We start from the raw sequence: 16212 nt of genomic DNA, 5'->3' as shown, positions 1-16212 counted from the left end.
CTATATGAAGAAAAGTATATGCATTATAAACAGGTATAGATTCATTTTCCCACTACTCGTGTTTATTATTTAACTATCATGAAATTTAAATTAGAGAAAGATTTTTGCTATTCTTCCCCCTCCCCCAGTAACTCAGAAGAAAGTGGAGAAAGAAACAACGCTTACTACAGCAGTACAACATTCTGTCGGTGCATTGACTGAAGAGTTGTTCTCACTAAAGAGAAAATTTCTATGGCAATTCAGTCTTAGCTTTTTCCCCAAATTCAGGATGCAAACTGGCCTTGCAGTACCTACAACTAAGGAGGTGATTCCCTGTTGTCTTTAGTTCACAGTTCCCTTACAAATATGTAAATAGAGAGGGTTGGTATTTGCACAACAAAACTAAGAACCATTCCCTTGTGCACTTTCAAGGACTTCATTAATGTTTTTAGAAAAACTTTAATGGGGTTTTTTGTATGCGAGAAGTAAATTCTTTAATTTTCTGCTTGCTAGCCATTACACAAAAGTTATGTACGCAGCAATAAAGTCCTGAAAAGAACTTATCCTACCAAGAATTTCCAGTTCTTTGAGTTTCTCTCAAACCATTATAGATATCTACAGATATCTACAATATTGTAGAAGGTAATAGTCACTCACATTGTCTTGGCCATGCAGAATAAATTTCTCCTATAAAGGCGTAATCTAGAAAAATATCACAATATGTGAATGGTCTCACATCGCACACTTACAATTGCAATTATACATTTACTCTAAACACTTTGCTAAACTGGAATCTGCCTCATCCGCAAGACTTGTGCACTTCTTTTCAACTGCAAATACTTATCTTGCACGTTTCTGAAATTTAGGAATTTTCAGAACTGCAGTGAAGAGACAAAAATACTCTCGGGACTTAAAACACTAAAAAATTTATAATACCTCATATTTGCATATTTCATTATAACTATGCCAACAGAAATGTTGCTTATGCATGTTATTCAAACACTCTTAACGCAAAACACATCAGCAGTTTCTAGAATGAGGCTTCAAAGTCCAGACTTTACACAGGCAAAGTACTATCTTAATTATTGGAAAATGGTTCTTTCTCCCTGGCCTATTATTAATCCACATTCTTTGCTACATTCTGGCACTACTTTGACAAGAAGGGCCAATAAGGTTGCCATAGGAAGCCTGGCAATTAGAAGGGTACTATACAAGAGAATAGTAATTGTAGATTCAAATCTCATGAAAACAGCAGTCTAGAAATAGGTTTTCTAGATTTCAGCAATTGCTCCAGCCACCACAGTAAACATTTCCATAAAATACTTCTTCCAGCCTTGTTCAGCAGTTACTAAATAAAAGCGTAAAACACAAAATAGAAAATATAATTTATTGATTTCTAACACAGAATAGAAAATATAACTTACTGATTTCTAACGCTTAAAGGCTGTTTCTTAAATTTACTGAATCTATAAGTCTTTATTAAAAATACATTGCTACCCCACTTTTTGACCTCATGCAACTGTCTGCAATTTCATCGTTAGATTCTGCACAGAATCAGCAATTTTAACAGTTGCGCTTTTCTGCCTTCATTTTATGAATTAGCCTTTTCCTGCAATTAAATTTATTTACAATTTCTCTGCTAATTTGTATTCCACACTTTGACCACATAATCAAAGCAAATGTACTAGTTTACATGTCCCTGTTTATGTGGTAAATCAAACAAAACCATGAAAATTAATTAATTCTTGAACACTTTACCAGATGGATCAAATATTCATGAAAAAAGTGAGAATGGAATTAAAAAAAAAAAAAAAATCTGTTTAAGAGGATCCTGCTGGGATTCTGCACAATAGAAACATAAATTCTTTAAGTTCTACGTAGAAAGGAAAAAGTTGCCTTGGGAGCGAGTCCCTTCTTTATCTCAAGATCTTACCAGAAATTAGTTTTTAAGAAGGAATGCAATTTGGCCTTCATAAAAACATTCAACTTAAAAATATCTGTATGTTTTAAATAAACACAAACATATCCAGACTGAAACTAAAATAATAATGACTAATTTTACATCTTTTGATCACGTAACAATATGCAGTTATAGGACTTAAAAGTATCCCAGTGTATTCTGAGAACACAGTTAAGTACAAATTTAGAGATGATGATAAAGAGGTAACATATCGATTTCGCTGTCTAAAGTTGTAAAGGCTACACATCTATACTAGTAAAATTAACAGTGCTGTGAGCATTCCCATGCATGGAAATGAATTGCCTGTACAACTAAATTGTTAGAAAAGGGCCTGAAACAATTTCTGTCCAGGCCAATTAGCATTCTTTTCGAGCAATTTAAAGGCACTGTTCAGAAGCTACCCTTGGTCAGGGGACCATTCCCAGAAGTAAATTTGGATATAGCTACCCTGTTTTGGGGCTAAGAGTAGGGACATGAGCCATTTTGTGTCAGTTAGCCTCAGGCACACTTAATTCACTAATATAGGTATAGTCAGAGAAACACTGAATACTCCACAGATGGCCTCTGGCTTAACACTAATTCTGATACAGCATGGGAAAAGTTGAACGAGAGATGAAGTGTCGCTTCTTCGGAGAAGATTTTAAAATTACCAGCGACATAATAATCATGAAGAATTTATAAGCATTTTCTTTTTGCCTTGTATAACTGTAATGTAAAGCCATTAGAACATACACAAAAATAAAAGAAAGAGAACAAACGGGCACGATGAATATAGATAAAGCCCAAAGATCAGATTTCCTGTTGGGAAATACCCGTCTCAGGCATTGAAGATAATCATTACAAATTGCTTTAAAGGCAGAAAGAAGAGATTTTTTTTATATTAGAAGTTAAAAAAAAAAAGAAACCAATAACCCTACTTTTATCTAACAAATGACTCAATGAGAATGCTGTTGTGAAATCTGTAGTAAAATCACTCAAACTCTAAGCTTATTTAAAACTGAGTAAACAGATACTAAAAATGTGTTGAGCATACTGGAAGAGAAATTGTATTCTTTTATAGGAAGGCTAAAAAATAGAAAACAGTATTAATAGTATTCAGATATTAAGTATTAGAAAAGGTTTGGAGGATATTGAGTCCCTGCTGGTGGTCTAGGGTTTAGAGGAGATAAAACCTGATCCTCTACTGTGGATTGACCAGCCTTTTCAAATCCTGCATAAACCCAGTAAGGCTTATTGTATTGCTATTATTTTGAATGGAAATGATTGGTGGGAAGAAGAGTGTTCTGCAATTAACATACTGTGTAGCTTTTTAAGAGGCAGAGAGTAGGTACTTCTAAGACTGAAAAAAGTTAATTATGGAAAGCAACAAATTCACATCCTATCTGTATGAAGCAATACATAAGAAAGTAAACAAACATTTTTCTAGTTAATAATCTAAATGCTATCCTTTTTCCCCCTCAGAGCCGCCTTCTACACTGTACATGAATTTTGAATAGTACTAAATGCTACCACCAGGTTGGACGGGGTTTTGAGCCACTTCATCTAGTGAAAGAGGTCCCTGCCCATGGCAGGAGGGTGAACTAGATGATCTTTAAACTCAAAACATTCTATGATTCTATGATTCTGTATTATTCCAGCATATAATGACTGGATTTGTTACTTATGCTTCCTTCACCCTTCCACTTGTCTATTACAATGCACAGTATCTGGTCAAGACCACCAGGTTTTTAGAAAACCTAGCTATAGGTTCACGATAGTGTACTTACACAGAAAACAGACACTTTGCATAAGTTTCCAGCTAAGACCAGCATATGGTGCTGGTCCTTTTCTTTAAGTATTCAGTATTCTGAAACCAGGCTACCTCGGTGTCACCTAAGCTCTGGACATGTTTGAAGATCCTTCTCCAGGCCAGTAAAACCTTCTACCAAGAGGCAGAGCTCATTTCTACAGAACAGCAAACTTTCTCAGAAATAAATTTCGAACAATCTTCAGTATTTTCTGCTCATGTGTAACATCATGCTTTGCAACAGCTGGGGAAAAAAGTAAATCCTTAAGTAGCATAAAAAGCTTAATCCAGCAATAATATCCAACCCTCTGGAAAGATCACGATAGAAGGAACAAACCATATATAACACTTTGCTTTAAGAACTACCTTAAGGTGATCAGACCTTACTGTGATGATGGCACTACTACTAGAACTTAACCTAAATAAAAATGGAAGTCCTCTGGGATTCTTTTCATGAAAACTTACTAAGATGTCTCTTAAGGATTCAACCTTTTAAAGTCTTTGACTACTACATATGAGAAGCTTAAAACCTGTCCAGCAACAAAAGAAATTAAGGGGGCAAAAAGTGCTTTTCTTCCTGTCTCCTTTATTCCTCTTCTAAGAATCTCTTGAGCATTGGGTTCTCTTTTTACATATTCCCTTCTATTAAGTAACAATTAATTCCCGTTAATCAATGCCATTTTTCATTTCTTTTTCTCTCTTTGAAAAAGAGCTTCTATAGAAGAGCCTACAGCAATAGATATTTCAAAGCAGCTGCAGTGTGGCATTGCCACTATTCTTGTCATTTTCAGAACCATATGAACAGCTACAGTGAAACCAGCTCAGGTCTTGCTCACTTCTAGCCCCTAAAATTCAGAAAAGTTACGAGTGAAAAAACTTTCTAGTTCTGCTTGTTTTAAGACTCAGGAATATAGAATCTGAGTTACATTTTTAACTCCTCTAATAAAAATCAAATTCTGAAGAACCTGATTTCCTTTTGTTTCCCCACTGTTCCAAGGGTTAACAACAGTGTCTGTGCGTATTAAGAACACAATGCTTCAAAGTGAAAATGCACAGAATTGTGATTAAATCAATACAGGTATTTTAGCTTTCCATTTAGACAAAAAATGCTTCAAGATAACTAAGATCAAGATTTGACAAAATATTCACACACAAAAGAATGGCTCTTTTTATAGTGATTTATTGTCATAATATAATTCTCTGCTTTTATTTCAGATTATGTGAAGGAAGAAAAAACATGTAATTTATATTTTAAGTATCTAAAATATCTAACACATGCTGAGGTGCATTCAGACATTTTATAAATTAAGAAATGGCACAATATAGGAACTCAAGTGTTCTCAACATCTTTGACTACAAAATTTCTAGTGGAAGTAAGGACTGAACACATTAATTGCCTATTAACAACAGGTTTTCTTCCCTTTGACATCTTCTGCAAGTTCCAAAGAAGGAAACCACAAGTTAAACACCACCATACTCGATCTTAGATAACAATGGGTTCTCAGCTCCCTATTTATACTGTTTCATGATAAAATAATACTGCAATTATTTCAATACACTAATATTCTTTGCCTGCTTTCAAGCACACAATCATCTTTTCGAGGGAGAGTAGAAGTGGCAAGGAAATGAGCACAATATAAAAATTACTAAGCTCTAAAATGACACAGTTTTGAAACTTAGGTTAGTAATCTATTTAGTAATAGATGAGGTGTACTTGAAGCTGAAAAATGTTCTTGAATAAACCACTTTATAGATTTTTATTTTTAGAAACATTAATAAAACCACAATAAAAGTACTCCCTGTAACTAAAACAGAATCAAAGAGATGCAGCTCTCAAAATAAAAACAGCTCTGTATAACATGTAAATAGGATCAACAATAGCACTGATAAAATTAATGAAAGTTGTGAGTCTTCTCTTCAGCAAACTGGTGTTAGCCCACCACTTCCATTAAACTATGTCAACTTCTATAGTTATTTAAGAGTAGGAAAAGTACTTTAAAACCATGGATGGCCTCCCTGTCATAAGGATCACATTACTTACAGTCTTCACATTTTACATTCTACTATGGTAGCATTAGTTGTCATGTTGTGCTTGGTTCCTATGGCAGTAACCATACCAACACATTTCCCTTTAACTGGAAAAAAAAAATTATCCTATTTTACACAAATAAGGAGTATTGTTTAAGAATCAGGATACAATTAAACCAATCCACTAGGAAGGAGGAGGGAATTCTCTATTTCCTCGATTGTTTGGTTTTGTGTTGTGGGTTGTTGGTTTTTTTTTAAATAATATTAATGCAAGAAGCAGAATTTCAAATTACTTCTCAATAATGTACTTTCAAGTTTAATCTACACAGCATCAGGGTACAGCAAGCAGTTATATTATTTTTTAAATGCAAGCACTTATTGTTCATCATGAATGCGCTTGCAAACATAAGGGTCTCCCCTACTACATGAAACACATTCATCAATAAATTCAGAAGATTGTATAGTATGAGTCTTGAAATGCACGAAACTCTTTTCTAAACTCAGCCTGCAAATTTAATAGTAAAATAAATAAATAAACCAAGAGATCCTACTTAACAACAACCTCAAAACCCATTTCTCCAACTAAATTTAAATGAGATTTTTTAAGCTATTTTTTTCTAAAAATAAATCAATCTAAAGCTTAGTTACAAGTTATATTTGTCTTCATTAAAGGTTAAGCTTACTATTACTTGTTCAAAAGATACAGATAATAGTAGAGGGCATCAATGAAGTGCATCAAGAAGTTTAATTCATGAAAAGTTGCTAATTTTTAAATTATATTGAGAACTTTAAGAAAAAACAGTTTCTGAGTTCATTCAAAATTCGTAAGTCAGAGTATCACACAATGCTTTAAGAGCAACATTATCCATCTGAAATATAATTGGAATGCTAACATTTTACTTTTTGCACAGGCATTTTTTGCACTTTCTGTCAAAATAATTTTGGTTTTACCTTTCCTACCTGTTGGCATGAAGTATATTTACTTTATTCAAAACACGCACAGAGTAGGAATTTAAAAGAAAATGAAAACTCCGTTTCCCTTTTATAATTATGAAGACCAAAAAAAAAAAAAAAAAGGTAGGCAAATAAAAGATGTACCAGCCCTAAGACATGTAGTCAGATTTTCAGATCTTCAAAGGTTTGTAAGGACCCAAACAAGTAGATGGGCACCAAGTAAAGTTTTCACAAGCACATAAACACTTAAGCATCTGCTTCCCACTGATTTCAATGCAAGTCCATCACCCAACTCCCGAAATCTACTCAGGTGCTAGTGGAAGATGTTACTTAGCACTCTTTGTATCATTAAATGCCTTTGAAAATGCAAGGAACAATTCATAACTCACCAACTACATTTCAAACTTCCCTAACTTAACAAATTGATTTTTAAGCTAAAACATGTCTAGATAAAACTGATTTTTTAAATGTATCCAGTAGTTTTAACATACTTTTTACTTAATAAAAAGACCAGAAATTCCAATTTTCATCCAAATATAGTTTGACTGTAAAAATGAATAAGAATTAGTAAATTTTCTAGTAAATAAGAAATGTCTTTCAATATTTTCCAACGTAAAACATTAAGTCTCTTCAAAAAAAAAAAGGGGGGGGGGTGGTTATTGCACTACCTAGCTGCTCAAATAACTGTACTGATATACTGTATCTTCCCCACCGGAAAAAGAAATACCACATTCATGCACACAATCAGTACAGAAACTATTGGGGCAACTGCAGAAGCCATCACCCTCTACTGGAAATTAGCATACCCATATCTCTGCCAAGTAAATCCAATTCTGCTTCAGGCAAAATTAGTCAGGTTAGCTCAATCACTCATTTAAACTAACTTGGCTTATTTTGCCTGCAGAAGAGCAGGAAGTGATCCTAATAAAACTACTCATCCACCTCTGCTACAACAATTCTGAGTCCCGCAGAAGTCAGCAGCAAACAACTGAGAGCAGTGAAGTTTTAAATTGTTAACTACTCTTTTATGAAGTTATCTAACACCAACAGTTGAAATAAACTGGCTGACGTTGTATTGCCATCAACAAGGTATTTACAAAAGATTCCTCAGCTTAGCAGGTTGCAGAGCTAGCAGTACCCGCCAGCTGGTGAGCGTAAGGATCAGCCACGACAGATTTGACTGCTGATGTCAGATTCCGAAGAAGTCATCTGTCTATGCCCTCAGAGTAAAGGCCGTCTTGCGATTCCAAACTACTATTGCAAACAGTTGTAGTTAAATTTTAAGAAACAGTTGGTTTAACAGTAATTTTTCTTGACTAGTCTCAAATCCGTGTCTTACACAAGCTGCATTAACCTTGACCAATATGAACATGGGCTAGAGCCCATATCCAGTTTTAGCACCACTTGTGCAAGGTGCCCTCTGTCTTCACCACCAAAGAAATATGCAACTGAGTTTGTTTGGTAGTTTTGGGGGTTTTGTTCTGGTTTGTTGTTGATTTTGTTTTGTTTCATTTTTTTAATGGACTAGAAGCTCTAATTCATGCCCCAAATGATCTTAACATTTATGCTGGGTAGCTTCCTTTGGGAAAGGATATGGAAAGTATTATTAAGTATTTTTAAAAGTTTTAAGCTCCTGGGAGCAGGGGCATACCAGATGGATTACAACGAACTTATGCAAGATAAGCAAGCAACTAACTACATTTCTAGGCAGCGAGTTTTTACAACACATGGATGACTTAAAAACAACATGCTGTGGCCATTATAGGGAAGAGATTGTTTTTAAAAAGGAAATAAAGTACCTTTAGAAGTGCATGTATCAAGTTACATTTTATCAAAATAATCTCACATGTAAGTATTTTGTCATGCTATATTAAGACACAAAAAGAATTTGAAAAGAGGGAAAAAAATAGAAAAAAGGGATTTAAGAAGTGATTTAAGAGATTTAAGGAAGTGATTAAAGTCAACTTCAGTAATACCACGATGCAACAAAAAAACATTGTTATAGCAGGGATTACATCATCTCTGCACTGTTGCTGCCTACGGCATAAGAGTAGTCCAAAACGGTACATAAAGAAGCCTAAAACTTCAGTTGTTTTATTTTTAGCCATGCATACATCAAAATGATGTAATATTATGAAATACTGATATCCCTTTTGAAAAAAGTGAACATTACAAAGGCAGATTTCAGTTGCTATTTTACAAACACATCAATGAAACTGCCTTAATTTTGTGAGGGGAAAAAACACGTTAAAAGGGAGCACAAAGAATAAATATACTTTTCACTAGCAATGCAGAAATATGTAAAATACAGTATACTATTGTAATATACAGTCAAATGCGATTACAAGAGAGCTTCAAATTCGTTTGACCTCACACTGGGCTAGGATCAAAAAAAAAGCCTGTAACTAATAGCCTGTGGCTAATCTAGTAAGAAGGGACTATGGCTAGCTAATTAGCCTTTTCAAGAACAAAAAGATAAGCAACAACTTACATTTGGTAAAAAGTTTTAATTACAAGCATGCCGTAGAATACAGCCCCTACCATGAAGTTAAATTGAAGATGTCATTTCAAAATCATCCACATTTCTCCAAAGTGTCAAACTTCTTTTTACTACCAGAGCTGTATCCTTAGAAATTAGTGGAAAAATAGGAAGATGTATCTGTACCATACCTGTAACTTTCCTGTCTTAGAAATCCAACACTTCCAGACCTGTCTCCCCTACAACTAGATTGGCCCTTTCTTAATTAGGGTTGTAAACTGCGACGTTTAGCAGGCATCAAATTGTGATACAATGTTAGGCACATTGTGCTTTAACACACACCAAGTACGTTTGTCAGATACTGACCTGAATTTTAGCTCTAGACTGAGCAAACTAACATAAGGTGCTGACAGACATTCACCAGCAGATAAAAATCAGACAATTGAAGCTGTCACCACCCAGCCGCCTGCCCCTCCCTTTTGATAAATGTGGCTGTTCCTAAATGAAGGCAGCTGATGCACTCCTGAATCAGCTCATGAATTACTGTTGCTCTCAGCGCAGCGTATTCAAGGAAACAGAGACAATTTTACCTGAAAATACTTAGGTGGCTCAAGAGCTTCTTCATATGCACATCCGACATCACCGCTTGGAAAGTGGGGCAAACGTAACATAATAGCTTCATAACAGCAGTAGCTTCAGCCAGCCAATTTCCGTCTATCACCACGTGTCTGCCAGAACCGATAGCCTCTGAAATCTGCTCAGAAAAGGCCCTACTAGCACTCATTCACAAACGGCATGCAAGCAACGCAGTTTGCATTTATGCAGATTATAGGTGTTACACCACACATCCATTATCTGACCTTGTGGTATAACTTTTAAAATTATTTGAGCAAGCGCAAAACTCATTCAAGAAATACCAACTGCAGAGAGAGTGCAGCCAGCTCGCCTCCTCCGGCTCAGCTCCTTCACCTACAATTTCTACTACAGTTTCACCCTATGGAGTCAGGAAATAATAGATAGAGCCGTAGTTTCTTGCAAAGTTCCTTTCTCGAGCCAGAGGTTTTTCCAAACAGGAGATGCCACAGCCCTGGAGGGATGCCCGTACTCCTGCACCTCCATCCACTCAGCCAGGCTGCCCACACAGTAATTAAACTACACAAATGTGGATGCAAAGCATGTGCTAATTTGGCACAGGCCTCTTCAGTATCAACAAATTCGGGCGGGGGGCAGGGTAGGAGCTTAGGTTTTCCACCTTAGCATGTCTGCAAAACCTATACAACGGGTTGCATCAGCAACCTACAAAGCAATTCACCCTGTGGACTATGGCACTGGCAAAAGAGGGAGGAGTAGGAAGAGGAGCCAACCAGCTTATAAATGCACGATGAGGATCCAATCTAGATTTATCTCATAACTGTCAAATACCTTCAGTGTGACACATGCTTACACTGGCTTTTGTTATCACTGGGGGGTGGTGAGTTGTTTTTGGTTTTAACTATTTTGTTTTTATTTTTAATTGGCACAGCCACAATAATAGATCCCCTGAATGGATGCTATTAAAAAAATCATTTATAACCATGTATTTATTCCAATTGACCCTCACTTCATGGGCCCTTAGAAGGCTCATACCACTTTAACTGTTTTATTACAGTACAACCAACACCCACACAACTGAAAGATGGCAGAAATTAAAATATTACTTGAATAAAAGTCAATTTAGTTACATCTCATCTTTAAACTCCTCTAAAAATACTTTATTTGGATTCAAGTAAAGGATTTAGACCTTTGGCATTCCTTTAATGACATGGAAACCTTTAATCGGGTTTTCTAACGTCTTGCTATTTTAAGATCCAACCCTTACATAGCTTCGCTTCATTAACTAAAAACAAAACAAAAACCCTAGTACAGGCTAGGAATTTATAGCTGTCACACAAATTAGCAGACAGCTAAAATTAAGCTGTACCTCAACTTACTAACTAGCCTTACAAAATAACTGATTGTTTTATCTTCAATATGGTGTTACCGTGGTTCAATTATTTCTTCATAGCCCAAAATGCAGCAAAACCATTTATTCTCCCTAATGAGAAAGTATTTAAGACATCAGTAGTTAATAAAGCTTGTTATCTACTACACTCCTAAAATACAAAAACCCCACAACCATAGTCTCGAAAAAATAATTAATTAAAAACATGACCAATATATTTGATTAAACAATCAACAAGCAAACATTTCCTTAATTAGCTGTTCAATGGAAGGCCTGTTAAAAAACAGTCTTGATCATCTTTGGAGTTCAAGCATAAATAAAAACACTCTGTGTGCAGAAATCCGTATCGAAAAATGACAGGGTTTTTTTCCCCATCACTTTTTTTTTTTTACTTACTAAGGCTGGAGAATGTGGTTCACAGCAAAGGAAGCAGATCTAAGTGCAGCTGCTATGTTGATACTTTCCCCTGGCAAAGCATCACTGCTCCCTCTGCTGTTCGCCTGACCCTGTGCCAAGCGCTTTCAACACGCTAAGGTGGCAGAAAGCATGTTTTTTAAAAAAGTGCGTAGGTATGTATACACGAGCACAATTACATGTGAATGTGCATACAGAGAGGTTTCTTCACAGTATAGTGACTGAAGCAGCTGAATTGGGGGTCAGAAGAGCACTGAAGCGGGCACAAAGGAGGATGTGATTGTAAGATCCAGAAGTTAGATCAAGTCACGCTGTCCTGGAAAAGCAGCTCATGTCAGGGTGGGTTATACTTCCCAGACTATCCAACCTAACAGACCACTGCCATCTTTTACCCTTACTCCTAGCTGTGCTATACCACCCTACTACTGCTATACTACTTTGTAAAGGCTCTGACATGCCAGCTATGCTCCAAGTCAACCCTACTCACTGAAAACTGGCAAGATACCTTGGCTTTTCTTTCCTTCTGGGATTAGGGTTTTCTCATGTTAATAAACTTCATCAAATCTCTGGGGGGAGCTTAATTAAAAAAAAAATGCCAGAGCCAGTAAAAAACAAAAAAGTTGTGGGAGCTCACAGCTATGGACAGAAAAAAGCAGGAGCTCATTCTTTAACCACTGGTAACCCATTAGATTACTTGAGCTTTTTTGCACAACTCTTCCTGAGATAAGAATGAGGGTTATTTTACTTTCAAATATCTAATAAGGATCTTTGAACTAAGCAAGAAATATAATTTACCTGGGAAATTCTTCTGATTCCTCATCACCCCTAATGTCCCTACACTAAAGCCTGGTCAGTCACAGAAAGTTTGTTACTAGTTTTCAAGCACTACCAAATATGACATGAAACGCTGGGTGCAAGCATTATTTCACAGAATCCAATTTTAAGTGCTGAAAATACTCTTGTGCAGTCAAAACTAGAAATTATAACACCTCTTTATGTGAACAGTAATATCCAGTAGCCAAAAGAATGGCACATTTGAAATGGCAGATGTGATGCTTTTAAAACACAGAAATGTGTAATATAAAAGCATTAAAAGCAAGGGTAATACACTGGTTTGTCCCAAAAGAAAACCAAACTGGCCTGGGATATAGTAAGTCTGACTCGTGCACGCATGTGCACAAATGATTTATATCGTCCTCTTAACAAGTCAAAGTAGAAATATCTATACAACAAATATATAATGAAATATCTAATCCGTTGATCAAATGGCCTTTGGCTACAGCAGTTGTTGCTAACAATCTCTATAGGCAAGCCAAATTATGAGCATTTTTCTATTACATTGAATACTACATAGCGTAACTATTTATAGCTCCTAGGAAACAGAATTAGGATGACAATAATAAAAGTTACATTTGCTTAATGTATATCTAACAAAGACAAACATAACAGCTTAAAATATTTTTATTGCAGACATGGCAAATGGATAAGGTTTCATCCTATGACTTGCAACTCTACTCACAGTTAAAAGAATACTACTTAAATATCATCCATCAGCTGGGCGGCTGTATTTTGGCCAGTCGTTCAGATGTATTAAAAGAATTTAAATACCCACAATTAAGCTTTGATGTTAACACCCTATTAACTTGAATGGAAAAAGTTCACTCTTACAGTACTGTTGTCTGAGTCCAGCTATTGACGCAAGGCAACAGTGAATTTATTTAATGAATGAGAAAGGGTGGGGGAAGATATTTCATTCTAGAGAATAAAAAAGAGTGAGACAGATCTAGATCTTTTCCTCAGTCGGAATCTGATGATTCTACATTATCATTAAACTAATCCCATTTAATTTTGTCTCAGGCGTTAAACACGATGAGAAAATACAATTGAACAGCCAAGTGCATATCGAAAAATAAAGTTAATTGTCTGCCTGTAATAACTGCTGCAGAAAATATTTTTTACATGCAAAATGCAGATACTTAGCTGAAGGTGTTAGAAATCCTTAGAAGAGACTGCACCCTGGTGGAAGATTTGTTAACTTGCTGTAATATCTATTTGGTAAAGCAGTGGTTTGTAACTTTTTGTTTAAAATCTAGGTTTTGTAGTAAGAAAATACTTGCTATGCAAAGTGAAAACTCTTCAAGCATGTGTTACTTCAGTTCTTACAGTTCTTTGGTTTCATGTGCTAATTACTCATGGCATTTCAAAATACTAAGCCAAATATTTAGAAGTAGTTTTATGTAACCATATACATTTCCATATCTGTATCCTGTGACACCAAGAGTAGGAGGGATAATTTTCTGTAATTTTGTTTGTTCTTTAACACTAGCAGGTTAGTAAACACCAAAAACTCCAACCAAACAAAAAAAAAAACACCAAGCAGCAAAGCAAGGGAAGACACAACAGAAAACAAATGCTCTTAAAATCGTTCCATGAGCAACGGAAATAACGAATCATGGATTTGTGCTTTATATTCCTCATATTCCCTTAACATGTTTACTTCTCCCTTTGGCACAAGCAAAAATCCTTATCACAACAGTTCAGCATGCTCTAAGTTGTCCTCAACTCTCTTCATTTGACACTTACCAGTCACTGCTTTCTCCCTTCTGTGCCCACTACAGATCTGCAGAGTACTCCCGGCCCCCACATACCCACCTCTCCAAGGAGCGGCATGTGCTGCAACTGGTTCACAGCAATGTGCAAGCTGGTATGCGTGGGCTGCTGGGTCAAAAAAGCCGTTTCACCTGGAATGCATACTGTCCAAGCTGTTCCTAACCCTCCCTCATTGCCAACACTTCTAGGGTCTCTTTCCTTTATGCTTCTGCTAATTATCAAAGCAGTTCCTGGAATTTGAGACTTATTTCTTTCTATCAAGCACGGCTGAACTTGGTCAACAGGTTCCAAAGCTCTTGGAGAAGACAGACATTGCAGTAAAATCACATGAAAAACATTACTCATAAAACTAATAAAATTCTACTAAAAATACCTAGGAATTAACAATTAGATACACATTTCCAGACATTACATATGAAAACAAGCAAATAATTGCAATATTTGCTTGGACTAGTATTGTCCATATACTGACACTGTATTTAGTGTTAACAAAAGAAATGCATTTATGACTGATGGAATGGACAGGTGGGATGACCAATTTTTAATATGGAGTGAACACATACATGAGCTACCATGACACAGAGTGGCAGAACAAAACCACACTCACGGAGCAGCAGGCTAGAATTCATTTAACTTCGGGTTGCCCTCAATTAAAATAGTGGATCTTTTCTAAGATATCAGTAATTTAACATAATATACCACACCCATATTCTGTACTGCCAGCAGGCAATAATGGGAAAAGTAGACTGAGATCATAATGTGCAACATACTGTTTTAACAGCCGTATTTTTATACGCAAAATAGTACACTCAAAAGAGCAGTGGTACACTTGTCATTTATCTTGTAACCATGTTTTGCAAATTTTTAAAAAAATATTTACTGCTGAACTCAAGGTATAAGCATTTATAAATTTGTTCCAAAGATTACACTAACTTTAAAAAAAAGAACTTATTCCGTATTTCCCAAATAGTATTCCTGCTACCTTAGAGCAAGATGCACTTCCAGCTTCCTGCCTACTAATTATGAAAAGCTCTTCTTAGCCTTGCCTATCCTTGCACCTTTCAGATTTACCACTGCAGTTATGGATCATTATTTGTGACAGTAACAGCAAAAACTCCCACTTAATTCAGGTAACACTGGTCTTACTTGTGCGATCACTTAAAAACGCTGCTGACGTGTCAAATGAGGCATAGGAAATTCAGCACCATGCAGGACTTGCGTTAATGGTAGTAAAACAGAATTAAAAGTGGTTAATACCATTGTATGTTAATGCAGATACAAACCATATTTACTCTCAGAACTTTATTGGAATGGCTACTCTAAAAGCTGAAACATCTACTTTGGTAAAGTTTCAAGTGCAAAAAACCATACGGTATTCAAACACAACGGAAGAAGGGTAATTGCATCAACTCAATGTCTCGCATGCAGCCAGCTTTCTACTTCAAATTTCATAGTGCAAGTTCAATAATCACACTAACAGTTACATTAATGCAACCCGGTAGTTCTCTCACTACTGATCTGAGTTCAGTATAATTAATAATCTTTCCTTTCTTAAAATGCTGAGGACCTAACACCTATGGACTAAACAATCAATTGTAGAATATAGCACATAATGAATAAGTTAATACTGACATACTTTTCATCGTAAATATTGTGCTTTAATCAGATAGTACGATCATACAAGAATATTTATTATTACTTGCATAGTTATCTTAATTAAGAAATCATGGAACATTCTGACAAAAAAAAAATTTAAAAAACCAAACCATACATAATATACAGATTGAAGTATCTGCTAATGATTTTCTGTGAAATATGAAACAATTCCAGAGAGGGGAAAAAAGGCTTTTAATATCTCCTTAAAGTAGCTGGCTCCCAATGAATGCACATCACTTTATCTAATCATTGATACCCATAGAGTTTTAGAAAAGCTGGGATGTGAGCCAAAAAATAGGAAACCTAGAAAACAGGACTAGAAATAACTCTAAAAAGGTTACCTTGCCCATCATCCCAAGATTGTT

General features: G+C 35.7%; 1 protein-coding gene across 5 annotated transcripts in view; it reads right to left on the bottom strand.

The window, feature by feature from the left end:
* Window positions 1-16212, bottom strand: part of ARID2 (AT-rich interaction domain 2) — a 106735-nt gene that overhangs the window by 58370 nt on the left and 32153 nt on the right. The window contains exon 1 of one of the 5 annotated variants that reach the window (XM_075148213.1): window positions 14234-14482. The exons of the other annotated variants lie outside the window; for them this stretch is intronic. The gene's annotated coding sequence lies outside the window, so the exon portion shown is untranslated. Of the gene's footprint in view, window positions 1-14233; window positions 14483-16212 lie in introns of those variants that run through there. 5 annotated transcript variants of the gene reach the window in all.

This window comes from Calonectris borealis, chromosome 1 (assembly GCF_964195595.1).
Source record: "Calonectris borealis chromosome 1, bCalBor7.hap1.2, whole genome shotgun sequence".
Classification (NCBI taxonomy): domain Eukaryota; kingdom Metazoa; phylum Chordata; class Aves; order Procellariiformes; family Procellariidae; genus Calonectris; species Calonectris borealis.
The sequence above is the reverse complement of the archived record's forward strand: the minus strand, read 5'-3'. Positions and strand labels throughout refer to the sequence as shown.